The sequence below is a fragment of the Papilio xuthus genome, unplaced genomic scaffold (genome assembly GCF_000836235.2).
Source record: "Papilio xuthus unplaced genomic scaffold, Pxut_1.1 DF827777.1, whole genome shotgun sequence".
Taxonomy (NCBI): domain Eukaryota; kingdom Metazoa; phylum Arthropoda; class Insecta; order Lepidoptera; family Papilionidae; genus Papilio; species Papilio xuthus.
The window spans coordinates 4054971-4070085 of NW_013530872.1; the positions used below are offsets into that span (position 1 = coordinate 4054971).

Sequence of the window (15115 nt, forward strand, 5' to 3'; positions counted from 1 at the left end):
AAAATATCAGAGTTAAACAACATACCTGTAAATCTGTTGAGGCGTAAATTTATGTTGTAACTTTATACTAGTGTTTTTTAAAACAAATATTATTCGTTTTTATAGTAATTTATTTATTATTTTGACGACCATGGTTGTTTGGTTTTGGTGCATTTATAAAATAGCTTTTTTTCATTCAAGAAGTGAGCTCCGTTCAGTCGTTGATCACCTCGGTGATCCCATCGCTCATTTGCTTCTTCCCTTATAAAAAAAAAGTTAAGCAGTAATACTTCCCTTTCTCTGTGTAAACCTGTTATCGTTGGTTAGACTAACAAATTGTAACATTTGACATAGTATTTACGTTAACAGCTACGTCCTTTTATGACTAAGTGTATGATGCATTACGTCGTTCGTTTTATGTTTTAGCTATAAAGCTAAGTGAAATAATATAAACTACAAACTCTGTTGTTAGCGTCAATACTACTAAACTTTGACACAAACATAAAACGAAAATAATTCATGTGATAAATAGCAAATCTGAGGCAAAGAATAACTAAAATAAATCGCATTTTTAAAGTTCTAACTCGTAATTTATTGTTGCATAAAATCTAATTGTTCAGTTTTCAAGCATTTTCAACGGAGTTTTGTTGAACTCTCATGATAAAATAAAATGCATAAATAATTTTATGAGAAAGTTTCTAGAACATTCGAGTGTATTGTCTCTTTATGATGAAGGTTCGAGCGAGGTAGTTCAGTTTAAACGGAGACCTTATAACTTTCGCTTCATAGTTTTAAACAGATAGAAAGCACAATATAAACAGACCTGACGGTGGCTAATGTAAAAAGTTCACAGTGAACGTAACGCTATTTTGCCCGCTTCCAAAACAGCCGATTGAATAGGTATTTCGTCATTGTTCGGCGTTGAACTTTCGTTGTTTGGGGAATTCAACTTCCCCGAGGTATTTTCTTTAGTAAACTTTACCTTTATTGTGATCATAAATACGTTTTAATAAATACGAAATTACTTTTTAATACAATAGATATGATAACAGAATATCGAAGAATTCTTTATAGTTTCCCAGTAAATATTTATTCAGAAAGTCTATACAGTGTATTAATTTTATTCGGAAAAAAGCTTTTGCTTTGACAAAACAAAGTATGAATTCTGCTTACGTTAAGAAATTTAAAAAGTAAAGTTTAAATTATCCCTCGTACAGCAAATATAAGTTTACATGTATAGATGGATGTTTGTTAGAAGGTATCTCTTAAACGGCTGTCAAACACAATCTGGAAGAACACATAGGCCATCTATAATCACAAAAATGTTTAAGCTTCACTTGGGAAATATTTCAATAAGACGTGCTAATCTTATTAAAATTTGACACAGTAACACATGAGATAATATTAATCTTATTTTTTAATTCTATACAGACAAAGACGCGGTCAAAAGCTAGTCCCTTTATAGAACAAAACGGGTGTATCATTACTGAAAATGTTCGCTAAAAAGATATAGCCTACAATTCCTTATTTCTTTGTAAGTATTCATTTGTTTGAAATGAATATGCAAGACGGTACATTACGTATTGTCTTTTGGAGTGCGGCCAACAGTTCATGACTGAGTAATATTTTTTAAATTCAATTTGGGTGAAGCCACAGGGCTGTACAGACGGCTTAATGTACACCTGGTGAACGCCTAAATGAGATACTGCAAACTTCTTCAGCTGCGCTAAACTATGTTATTATTTTAGCTCAGCATATAAATTTTCTTGATTTATTAATACAATAGTTTTAATGAAATTTATAATTAATTAGGTACCCAGTGTGTAAGTGGTAAGTAACAGTAATGGACCTTACATATTTATATAATATTTTTTAACTTATTTATTCAAAACTGTGTAAAAAAATCTTAATTAGAAGTCTAGGTGTTCTAATAGACTATGTTCTACATCTACGCCACATTTCAGCGCGATCCATGCAGCCGTTCTGGAGATATCTTCTAACAAAAATTGATCCATTCATTCATTCAAACATTGGCATTTATAATATTAGTAAGAAGTAAGATTTGCGTCAAGAGTAAACTGAATTATTAAATAAGGAAGTATATTAAATTATTCTGTTTTGTAATAGGTTAATAATTAATTATTAAATGCTCCTCTTTTCTAACGCCGTCTAAAACATTTCTTATTAAATAAGTAGCAAATACAGTTGGAATTTGAAAGAAAAATGTTTTATAAATCTTTTTGGCTGATGGTTTAAATTAAGATATAATACAGACAAGAATTACCTTATAAAATTCAGACTTTAAATCCTGGTATACCGCTGATGCGCTAAGAACTCAATTTGCCGGCGGGCTAAAGGTGATTTACCTAGCTAGCCACGGGAATATTAAAATAAAAGTAATACGAATATAACGCACAACTCACGACGCATAAAGGTGGTGTAAAATCCCTTAATAATGTACGGTTAAGTTTTATTTGAACTGTTGCATACTAAATCTTACTAATATTATAAATCCGAATGTTTAGATGGATGGATGGATAGATTGAATTGATTGATAAAATTTGCCGTAGATGGGGAAGTCAGGACGAAGACATAGGTTTAATTAAGTTTTTTTTTTTATTCCGCGCGGACGGAGTTGCGGGCGACAGCTAGTCTATTATAATTTTTACACAAAGTGTAATGTACGATACAGATCGTTTGCCGCTACCTACATTAACGACAAGTACAGACGGTACTCTTTTAACCATAACGAGTCTTGCTTTTTGTCTGCACTTTTCTAACGTTCATAATTCCCATGTCCTGATGGAAAAGATGAATTAATAAAAATTACCGTCAATTCAAAACCTGCCTGAATTTTTAAAAATGATAGAAAGTTTGAGATTAAAGCACACCACGACTCGACACGACAAATCTTACACTCATTAGTTATTATTTAATTACATAAGTAAACGTTAAAAATGTATTTATTTAAGCCAACATTTTGTTGTTATAAATGGAATGGAAAGCAGTAGAAGGGTTTCTATCCACTACTGTTACTCTGAAGTGCTTATGTAAGAAAGTTCATCCTCTTGATATGTGTAGTTAGAAAGTGTCCTTATCTTTCGAGGATTCGTGTACTTATAACTTTTATGACACACTCAACAACTGATATAATTGGAAGAAGTACGCACCATGTATGTATAAGTATATAGCTCAATGTACTTATGTAACATTTTGGAAAGTTATATTAAATACGCAAAACCTACTTACAACCGTTCGAACACCAAACATTAAACAAATTATTGACTCAGTTTACTTTTCCTTTATCTCTCGTTTAATTTTTATTTTAATTTTCTCACACCTCAGATAAGTAAACATCAAAGTTAAAATATGTTAAATAATTACCAAAAATTTGCTTTTTAAAATGAAGAAAGTTATCCTGACTGGAAATTTGAAAAGCGACCTCAGAACTTATGCTTTGTGTCAAAGAACAGGCAAAGGTGCAAAGTAAACAGCACAGGGTAATGTAAAAACTTTTGTGGAGTGGCAACATTGCACTGTTTATTTCTAAAACATCAGCTTTCATCCTCCCGGTAGTTAATTTAGTAGATCTATAGGAAGTAAATTTTGGGATAGTAATAAACTCATTGAAATGGAAATATGATAGGAATTTGAACATTATCTTATTAATATTATAAATGAGAAGTTTAGATGGATGGCTGAATGTTTGTTACAAGGCTTCGGAATGGTTCGACAGATCTTGATGAAGATTGGATTTTTTTTTAAGATAGAAAATAATCTGGAAGAGGACATAGGCTATTAATCAATTATTTCTTTAATACCCCACAGACGAAGTGGCGGGTATTCAAAAATAAGGGATAGTCGATTGACACCTCACCGCTGCGGTTAAAGGAAATATTTTGATTTAATCGACAAGATAAATTTAAAAATGCAGCTATTGAATTTTATATTAAAAGCGCTCCTCGAAATCCTCGGAATATTATGTGCCTATAAAAATTTTATATCGTAGGATAAACTCACAATTTTATGCAACGATAAATATTTTAAGCTCATAGTGCAATATGCATTGAGTAATATTTTATGGACTTAGATAAGGTGAGAAGAAAATACGTAGCCATTTTTCAAAGATATAAATAAGAAAATAATGTACTTATTTAATAACAAATGACTATTTGGAAATGTACAAACAAAATATGCTGGTAATTTAAAACTTGTATAATTGTATCTTAGGAGCTTATTGTTATAAAAATTACATATTCTTAAGCTGAAGACCCCAAATATCCGAAACTAAGACATAGCTATTAATGTTCTACGCAGCGAAAACTACGAGCACCTCTCACACATCACTTAAACAAGCCACACTCTAAGCTTACACCGCTTGTTGTGGCCGCTTTTAAATAAATGTCATGTCTAAAATATGTACATCTTTTTTTTTATTCAACACTATATCTTTTAGACTTTGCGTAATAAATGTTTTTTGCCCATAACATACTTTTACCGTTATACCATCTTATATATAAAATTCTCGTGTCACAATTTTTGTTCCCATACTCCTCCGAAACGGCTTAACCGATTCTCGTGAAATTTTGTAAGCATGTTGAGTAGGTCTGAGAATCGGCTAACATCTATTTTTCATCCCCCTAATTTATTTTTTAGACAAACACGCGGACGGCGTCGCCGGCGACAGCTAGTAACATTATAAAGATACTAGCTATTGCCCGCGACTCCGTCCGCGCTGGATTTAAAGATGCATATAGAATTTCATTAAAATCGGTCAAGCCGTTTTGGCGGAGTAAAGAGGAGTAAGTAACATTGTGACATGAGAATTTTATATATAAGATTTATTTAGTTATTGTTTGCATCCAATGTAAACCAAATACAATAAAATAAAATACTACATTCGACTTCTTTTGTGAAAGCATTCATCTGTATTCAGGCTTTTTTCTTTTAGCGATTGCTAACCTTTTCATTGGAAGGTTTACATTTTACTTCAAAGCGTCGTCATATGTACGTTCACATGCTATTTATTTCCGATTTTCTGTTTATTTTTCACTCCACCTCTCGCCTGATCACTTGGAAACATTATTTACTTAAACATATTCGTCTGAAGACATTCTTTAACCTTTATACAACACTGTTTTTTGTAAACGTATTAGAAAAGAATTTCAATTGTCATAAATTGTTTTACAAGGATTACAATAAGAAAGGTAATTAATAAATAAAATGTACAATCTTTTTTTTTATTATATACTCATTTATCGAATATGGATAAAATAATTATCATATTGATCTCAAACTTCACTGTTTTCAACAAAAAAAAACGTAATTAATAGCATTAAATTAGACAGAAATATCCAGCCAATTTTGAATGCTAATTATCTTATTCGCATTTTGTTATTAGGCGAAAAGCTAACAAAAACACGCGAGTTTTATTCTCCGCCGCAACAGAGCTTAACAAGTTAAGCGTTAATACGATTTACTTATATCAAAGTTAGTTTGTTTGTCGAGCTCGAGCGTAACCACTCGATTATATAAAGGGTTATTTATTTTAACATTTCATATCCTTGTAATAGTAAAATAGATTAGTTACAATTTTCATTTGCTTATATTTAGCACCATAGATTAGTTAACAAAACAGACAGGTGAAACTAAATAAAAGCTTGTAAAAATATTTATTATTGATCTTATATCTTTGGATATTAATGAAGGCAGATCAGTTAACAATTTATCTCACTAATTTCATTGTATTTAAATTATTTCATAACAAATGTCGATACAAATACGACGATCAGTGTAGGTTTATACAATGATCATAAAAAAATTGAAAATATTTTTCATTGTGATAATAAAATATAACAAATTTTCAATATACGATCGTGTTGTGTTTTAAAACATAAAATAAAAGAAAGCAAATATTCATTTTGGCAAATCCACTCGGGCATGAACTACTGAATACACAGAAAGGGATCGATTTAACAACGACAGATCTGGACTCATGTTTTGAATGTCACAAAAGCCGGCCGGAGTTCGGTTACAACAGACGTTTGCTTAGGATTTGATTTGATTCACTAGCTTCGTATCCCTGCTTTACCTTATTTGAACGCAAAGTAAAGGTCATTCCAAAATCAATCTAGTTAATTAAAAATTGAAATGCTCTTTGGCTCTGTGTGGAAACACTTAAATAATATTAAAGGGCACTATTTACAAGTAAATCTCGTTTAAGGATTTTTTATTACTTACTATTTATCCTCTTCCAAACTAATATAAAAACGGCTAAAGACTCACGTATATCCGACCCGTGGCGGCACCGAATAGTTTCGGCCCATCGCTCAGTGAGCGAGGGGCTGCGTCCGCAAAATAATACCAGTACCACTCATCCTGATGAAGGGCCCCCAATGGGCTCGAAACTAGTCGATTTCGCCACCGGGCGAATATACGTGAGTGTTTAGCCGTTTTTATATCAGTTTAGTATAATGTCCCACGAAAGTTTGAATAATTTAATATCATCTTCCACATTGGTTAGGAAGAAAATCCGACCCTGTGCATGTGTACTGGCGCAACACTAGCCTTACTAAAATGTCGACGTTTATGTCCCCTCACTAATCATTTTGACACTTGACTTTGTAACGAAAGCTCGCCATTCCCGCCGAAGGATTCTAACTTATAATGTAGCATTTGCTACCATTAAAAGTACGCATTAAAACAGCACTATTACAAATAAGTGGCATTCACATTTTTTTTCTTTTACTTAAACTGCGATTAAAATACGAAAAAAATACCGAGTTATATGTGTCTACGTGTAAAGTTGAATGATATTATTCTTGCAAGTTAACTAACTTGAAGTATTAATAAATTGTTCGTTATATTTGTAATATAGATTTTACATTAAATTTTGACATCGGTTATGGGCGCGATGTATGCAGAATTGTTTAACTCTGTGCATTATACCGGTGGTGAGAGCGATGAGCCTGGCATGTGCGATAGTGCTTAATCAAAACTTCAATTAAATATTCGTAATACCTTTCGTTGAGCTCACTCACGGGGAGACCACATATATTATAATAGCTATTTTGTACCGCGTATTTATAAAAACACCATTTGCATTTTTTTCATAACATTAATATTAAAGGTATAGAATTTAATTGTATTTAAAATGGAACCTCTACATAACTCATACAAAAGAAACATTTAAAGAAAAAAAAATGTGTTCACTAATTAATAATTGATGACGTTATTGGACCTCTTTTTAATTTATAGATTCTAAATTTAAATATCTTGCATACTAATATATCAAATCGTTGTTCAGGTGTTTCAATTCACATCTAGAGCAAAAAATAAAAAGTATTTTCACAAGAAAACTTTCTTATTGTGACAGCTTATGAATGGTGGTCGTTTCGGCAATGCTTTACGTGCCGTGGTTACCAGCACGAATTACACTATGTTTCTATACAAGTACAATTTTATAAAAAAATATTGTGCAATTAGGATGCATTTGTATTTAAAACATGTCAATTGAATCCCTTTTGTACTTAAAAACTATAAACTTTGTTTTTAGGGTTCCAAGCCTCATTGGAAAAAAACGGAACCCTTCTAGGATCACTTTGTTGTCCGTCCGTCTGTCTGTTTTTCTCAAAAACGCGTGAAGGTATCAAGCTGGAATTTATATCTTGTGTTCAGGTCTGTGGTATCTAGGTGCTGTGAAAAAATAAAACTTCTAAGCCAACCCAATCAAAAGATACAACCGTTTATTTTCTATTGTACTGTAACAACTACTTAACTTGGTACTTTTGTGCTATGTTCTTTTCTTGTGTAATTTTAAAGTATAAGATATTTAAAAGGAATGTCACCATTTTAATAAAAGCGATATTTGAAAGTCAAAAGGTCTAAAGTAGCTTAAACAAAAATTATTTTCATCATTTGACATAAACAATCTTGTAATTGGAATTAAAGATGTCGCCTTTAAAGCTAATACCACTTTAACTTTGAAGTCGAATCCTGTTGGAATCCAAACATAGCATAAACAAAAGTTTGAGAGCAATACTCGTAGCTTATTCAATTAATATACTACGAAACTGGGAGTTTATTTTTTTATTTATATAAATGATCTCAGCTGGAAACTTAGTTAATAGTAATAAACGAGCCGTTAAATGCGGCAGCTCTTCGGGGTTTATACTATTTGTCTCTCCCTGACCGAGGTAATGGGTGAAGACTAATGGCCGTCAAGTTGAACGCTGGTAATTTAGAAAAATGAATCTCAAGACTGATAGTATCTTGTTTCTTTAAATCTTTGGTATCTGTTTATAATTACCTTCAATTCTGTATTATTTCTAACTTATTATTCAACTTTGCTTTCACTTTTCATATTTATGTAAATTATTTATGTATTTTAACAATTATCTTGTACATATTATATATGTCAAAGTAATAAATTAAGATATAATTATTTATCAAAACGTTGTATAAAAACGAATGCAACAGACAAAATATATGATTACTAGCTGTCGCCTGAAAATCCGTCCGCGCGGAATTAAAAAATAGCCTATGTGTTTCTTCAGAGTATGTTCTACGACTATGCTAAATTTCAGCCAAATCCGTTGAGCTGCTCCGGAGATACCTTCAAACAAACATCCATTCATTCGTCCATTTAAACATTTGCATTTATAATATAAGTAAGAATTAAGATTTATTGTATGTGACCTTTTAAAGTCGTTTATTATTTTATTTTAAATTATATTCCCTCTTAAAAGAAGTGATTGAATATTGCAATTTTCTAAGAAAACTATGTAATATACTGTAGAAACATCTAGTATCCTATTGGTCTGAACACAAACACTTATCAAAACGAGTGGTTTACTTAGGAGTCTCGATAGACGCTTGCCGAGAGACAGTTAGATTAGTTGGTGCGCTTCGAGTATCATAATATTGCCAGAGAGCGATTTGAATCGCAATAACATCTCTTCAACTCTGATTCACTTTGTTCAACAGTTTAATGAAACGGAAACAATATTGCTTTGAATCAACCTTCAACTTTTATTTATTAATAATACAATAAAATAAAACAAAGTTAATTAAATTAAATCATGTCAATGGGAAATGTCAACGTAATACTATAAGCTCTGTTAAAGTCTTAATAGGATATATTTTTTTAATTATGTGAACTTTGATTTACTCACGACTATGTATTTGTATAGAAAGCTAACCTCACATACTTTATTTTCAGGTAGCGCTACATCTTGGTCACTTAATAACAAAGGTATGTAACCATTATTTTAGTTAAAAATTATTTTTTACTATGAAATTACTCTCTACATTTAGAATCAGGAAAAATTATCACTGCATCAACTGTCATATTTAAAACATGAAGTTAACATATTAGTGAACAATTGCGAACATTATTATAGTATTAATCAATTCTATAATATAAAATATATAACATATAGAAATATTGTGATTGAAATTGACATACACGAGCTCCGTGAATAACCACAGCCAGTAGTTTAATTGGCGTAAAAATAACGACGTGACTGGGATTTACTCGCACATCCGACACGCACCAAACGTGACACCTTAAATTTGTTTTCCTATTTATTTGCACGATAATACTGAATCGTATTTAAAATTCTATAGAACAAGTTATAATACTACAATAATAAAATTCAGTCTACTTTTTGTGACTAAAACTGTTTGCCTAGTAGAGTCATTTACAGCTTTACGGGGTTTGAAGTGGCCAAACGTAGATGGCGCTTACCCCAAACTTCGTTCGATGTCTACTTTTTAAGAAAGGTTTAAATAACTGCCGTTGACGCAATGCTAATGGAGCGTGGCTCATAGTGTAGAATAAGTATGAAAATCTCAACTAAGGGATTGCTAAAGTCACTTTTCAACCTTGTCAAAAACATACGTTAAAAACAAATTTAAGCGGTTAAGAAATGTATTTTGTTTAGAAAAAATATACAACCGTACTCACATTAGAGAGGCGGACTGTTTCGTATTACTAACAATGATAACAAAGGCAAGGTAAAAAAGCGGTCAACAACAATTTGGACCGGCTCACTCGCGGTACGATTTTCCCAAATCTTGTCTCTAACCCTAATAATGTAACATTACGAGCATATTACATTATGTTCCAAAAACTAATTTGTTACCACTGGCAGTTTTATTTTTTATTTTTAATGAGAAAGGCAAACTAAGAAATCGTTCACTGATTGTTAGTTTACGAGTATTTGAGATCCTTACGCATTTAATTGTATTTTGAAAAATTGTGGAATTAAATACCAAATATAATGAAGAGTTTTAATGCTATCCTATAATCCTATTCGTCATTTCTAAGTACGCTTAGATTTTATGAAAATATATACATGGTTCGGCAAATCTGTGAGACGGTAAAACGCTTCAATACAAACGATTTCTGTTTGGTAAAAGTTCAAAGTGCATGTGGGCACATGTAAGCCTTAAAGAATATGAAATATTTTCTCTGTCTATTTATTACTACATGTATAACTTAGAAATATTAAACTACAAACATAAATAAAATAAATGTATGAACATTGTTTAATATGTTATATAGATCAACAGTATGTAGTCGAATTCAATGCAAATTAGTAATAGAATTTTACCTTTTTATAATAATAATAAGCAATCAACTTAACTATAATATTATTGTATAAAAATTATATTAAATAATAAGGGAAATAAGAGGGGTAGAAGTTTCCCTGATATTAGTAGACGATAAAAATGATTAACCTTAAAGATAGCAAGTCAGCAAGCATCTTTCTTGTTTAAGACATTGTTTCTCAAGTTTCATCAAAATTACTTTCATAATACTCAACAACGGAGCTCTTATATACAAAGCTTTGATGTAATTAACCATTGAATTTTAGTCGATGCGAAGACAAAGATTTTATTATATGAATAGATTTTCTTTTAAATGAAATTTATTGTTCTACAGGCTGTCGCTCATGACTCTGTCCGCGCAGAATAAAAAAAATTTCAGCGAGATCTATGCTCCCGTTTTGGAGATACCTTCAAACAAACATCCATCCATCCAAACATTCGCATTTAATATTAGTATAATAAGATAGATATGTCATTTGAAATCTAAAATTAATTATTAAAAAAATCAACAGTTTTTTCTGGTTAAAAAGAGTTGTAGGTGTTTTTTATTCCTGAAATCATCTAAAATCTTTTTTTTTTTTAATTGAAAAAATGTAATTAAAAAATAATTAATGAAAACTGAGACTCACTCAAATAATAAAAAAGTTAAAGGGGAATATTTTATAAAGTCATTGATTGTAGGAACTTAAACGAGATTTCCCCAGACGGTACAATTTATAATCAGCCATGTTTCATCATACTCGGCCGCTTTCCCAATAAAACACACAAGTTTTGTACTATGTGGTTTGTTAATAAGTAAGTAAAGTTACTAACTTGATGAGTTTTAAAATATAATCTAATATTATTATATAAATGCGAATGTTTGGATGGATGACGGTTAGAAAGTATCTTCAGAACAGCTTCATGGATCTCACTGATATTTGGCAATGATGTAGAAAATAGTCTGGAAGAACCATAGGCTACTAATTAAGTTTTTAATTCCGCGGAGACGGAGTCGCGGGTGACAGCTAGTGGTGATATAAAAAACTTGATACTTCATGTCGTCGACTAAGCAAAAAACTACGCAGATGTTTTCAGTACATTTTGAACTCTTAAGCAACTTCTTTAAGTTGTTTAAATATTTATGAGAGGGCCCTTTTTCTCGAGGTGTACTCTACCGTATAATGTGAGGAATTTACTGAGCTGACCTCTTTAAAGAACATGAAAATTACGCTCGTTCTGTTACATCGTGTTATTTGATTTTTTGAAATCCAAATGTCACATTTGAAATAAGTATTGTGGACACAATATTTTCCAAGATTCGTTTTAACACGTGTTTAGTTTAGAAAGTAGACAAGTTCTTTAGGCCGCCGGATGTAAGAATTAAGCCTAAACTTTAAATTTTATAAAACTAAAAAAACTAAAAGAAAGTAAATAAAAATTAAAGGATCTCTGAATACTCCTATCATCTTTTAAAAGATACGTAGTAGAAACGGCCTTTTAAAAATGAACATTGGTTTAAATAATTTCATAAATTGAAAGGAAAATGCATAAAAATATTCAGTCCCCTTTCATAGTCAAAATGGAGAAAAAACACGAATGGAAATTGGAATCCGGATTTACTTGTTACCTGGCGAGGTGTACCGGCGGGCGTCACTTCCCGACACGACGCTAATTAGTTAGATATTTTCACACGAAAACTTCTCTTAATGCTGGAAAAGCCACGGCTAAACTCCATTTTTGTTGATAAAAAAATGCAGCTGACAAAAAACAACGCTGTCGAGTAAGCATGATCATTATTTGATGAATTACACTAGTCTTAAACATTGTTTTCTACTAGTATCGATTATATTTAAAATGAAGTTATAAAAAACTTCTAATCCCTGGTTAATAAGACCAAATTCCCTTTATAAACCATATTGTTTTCTTTGTTTTGTCAAATATGAGAGGGATGACGATATAAACTTATATAAAAATACCACCGGGGTGCCGCCACCGGACGAATATACGTGAGTGTTTAGCCGGTATTATATAAGTTTATTATAATGTCTCCGGAATGTTCGAATAATTTAATGGATGACGATATGTTTCATACAGAGATTTTGGTACCAGAAACCAACGATAAATAACTATTATTGTTCTTTGTTTTAGTATGTTCGTTACTTCATTTAAAGATAATCATAATAATGTGTCAATATGCCAAGAAACTGTAATAGTTTGTTATTTGTTATTAAGGTAAGAATGTATCCAAGATTATGTAAAAGTAATAATAGTAGGGTCGGACAAGGCGCGAACTCATCGGAGCGCGTCCTGGGCGAACATCGGGATAATCTCGTTGAAAGATTTGATTTTCCGCTAAATTTGATAAAAGTAATGAAATACAACTCCCTTCGTATTTCCTCCAACTCTTGCAAGATATTGAAAGAAATTTGATAGGTATATTGATTTTTTACAGATGTACATTTTGTGAATCCACACATTTATTAGATTTCCAATTCGAAAATCGCTCCCGTCTTTTACATCAACGATATTATAAAATCAATAGATAAATTAATACAATTATCAACCCTCTTTTAAGTCCATTGACTAACATTATTAGTTAACATTTAAAAATACAGAGTTAAATAAATACATGCAAATTCCAAAATGTGGTTTAAAATATAACGAGAATAAGAGAAACAAGCCATTGTTTGATTTAATAAAATACAGTTATATTTTTAACAGTAATAAATTAGTTTATAAAGTCTCATTTTAAATGGATACATCGCACGTAACCCGCCAGCTCTCGCTACTAAGTACATTTCGTCGCTACATACCTCTTATTCAATTTGCGAGCGAATCAGTTCCGCCAACCAGATTATCTTTCATGCCAGGGTTTACACGCTTGCTGGAGATTTTTCGCATTAAACAAATGTGAGATTTCTGTAAAATTTCTTCAAATTAAAGCTTTATAAAATTCTAAACGAAATATAAAATGACAACCCTTTTTAATTTGCTTTTAATATTTATTTATTTAATTTAATGTTAACAATAAATGTAATTGTACTGTAGACGATTATTTACAATCTTTTTAATTTCTTAACGGTGAATTCAGTATTATAATATTCAATTATATTTAAAAGTGAAATATTCTAAATTTAAATCTATTCTTAAGACAAACTAATAAATGTTATTTAAAGTTATCTTTTAAAAGAACATTATCATTGAAGTAGCGTCGGACAGTATGAGCTGAAAATGGTAAAGGGAAAGGAAGTTTGCGAAAAAGCAACTAGTGCATTCTAATGGGCGAAGCACTTGGCACATGCAGGACGGAAGGGGGCGCACTCAACAACGTAAACATTTGCCCGATAATTGTGATTCCTCAGTTACGCTTCTTGAATAAATATTCCCTCGCCCCGTGAGGAATGTACCAAATGCCTTTAACTCGGAGCATTTCTTTATTGGACAAAATCATGACTTACTGTTTTATTAACAAATAACTCGGTTCGCCGTATACCGTTTGTTTAGGCTTCATATTGTTTGTGTTCATATATTGCAAACAAGGTGGGCAACATAATTCTGTTACAACCCCAGAAACATTGACACTTTGTTAAGTAAACCACATACGTTTCCCGAAACAATACTCCTGTTTATTCACCTTCGATTATTCAATTACCGTTGAAGATAATACTAGTATATATGTTATTGCGATATTTTATATTATTAACATTGAATTAATTTATTTAAATGATTAATAGGATGGACTATAAAAGTAATTTACTGAAACCGAAAATTTTAACTTATTAATAATAATGCGAAAGTTCAGATGGATGGATGGATTTTTATTAGACTGTAACTCCAGAACGGTTAAACAGATTTCGCTGAAATTTGGTATAGATATAGAATATAGTCCGGAAGAATACATAGGCTACTAATTATTTTAATTTTTAATTCCGAGTGGACGAAGTCGCGGGCGACAGCTAATCATCAATAATTTCGTCATAGATCATTAAGAACAAGCATGACAGTAATTAAATCTTCCTTCGATGAGGCGCTACAATTTGATTAACATTAATTACTAAAGAAAATATTAATATTATAAATATTTCATTCTGAGTAGTAACGTTACAACTTGTTTGCTGTTTGAACTTATGTACGTCAGTATTAGGACCTGTTTGATTGTTAACAATTAACCCTTGTACAGTAAACTTGAACAATAACAAGCAACCTATTGTTAGAGCCTAAGTGACATTGTTAGTCAAACTTTGATATAAATACGACTAAACCCTTGCTTGAGTCGCTTGTAATTTAATCTATAAGCTTTGTGTTAGTTGTTTTAAAGTAAAATGACACTGAAAAGTCATGAAAATTATACCACTGTTTATTATTTTTAATGATTTACTCTAATCGTAATACTTGCTATAAGTTTTTGCTGTAATTGCTCATATTATAATCCAGTGCAATATTTGATATTTACAATTTTAATTGAACAAAAATATAAATTATTTATTTATCCTAAGTTCGAATTATACAATTTTAATAGAAAATAACAAAGCTATAAATA

The 15115-nt window shown here is 31.1% G+C and overlaps 1 protein-coding gene across 1 annotated transcript in view; it reads left to right on the forward strand.

Moving 5' to 3' along the window:
- Positions 1 to 15115, forward strand: part of mub (poly(rC)-binding protein mub) — a 121070-nt gene that overhangs the window by 58714 nt on the left and 47241 nt on the right. The window contains exon 4 of the mRNA XM_013309389.1: positions 9200 to 9232. The gene's annotated coding sequence lies outside the window, so the exon portion shown is untranslated. The remainder of the gene's footprint in view (positions 1 to 9199; positions 9233 to 15115) is intronic.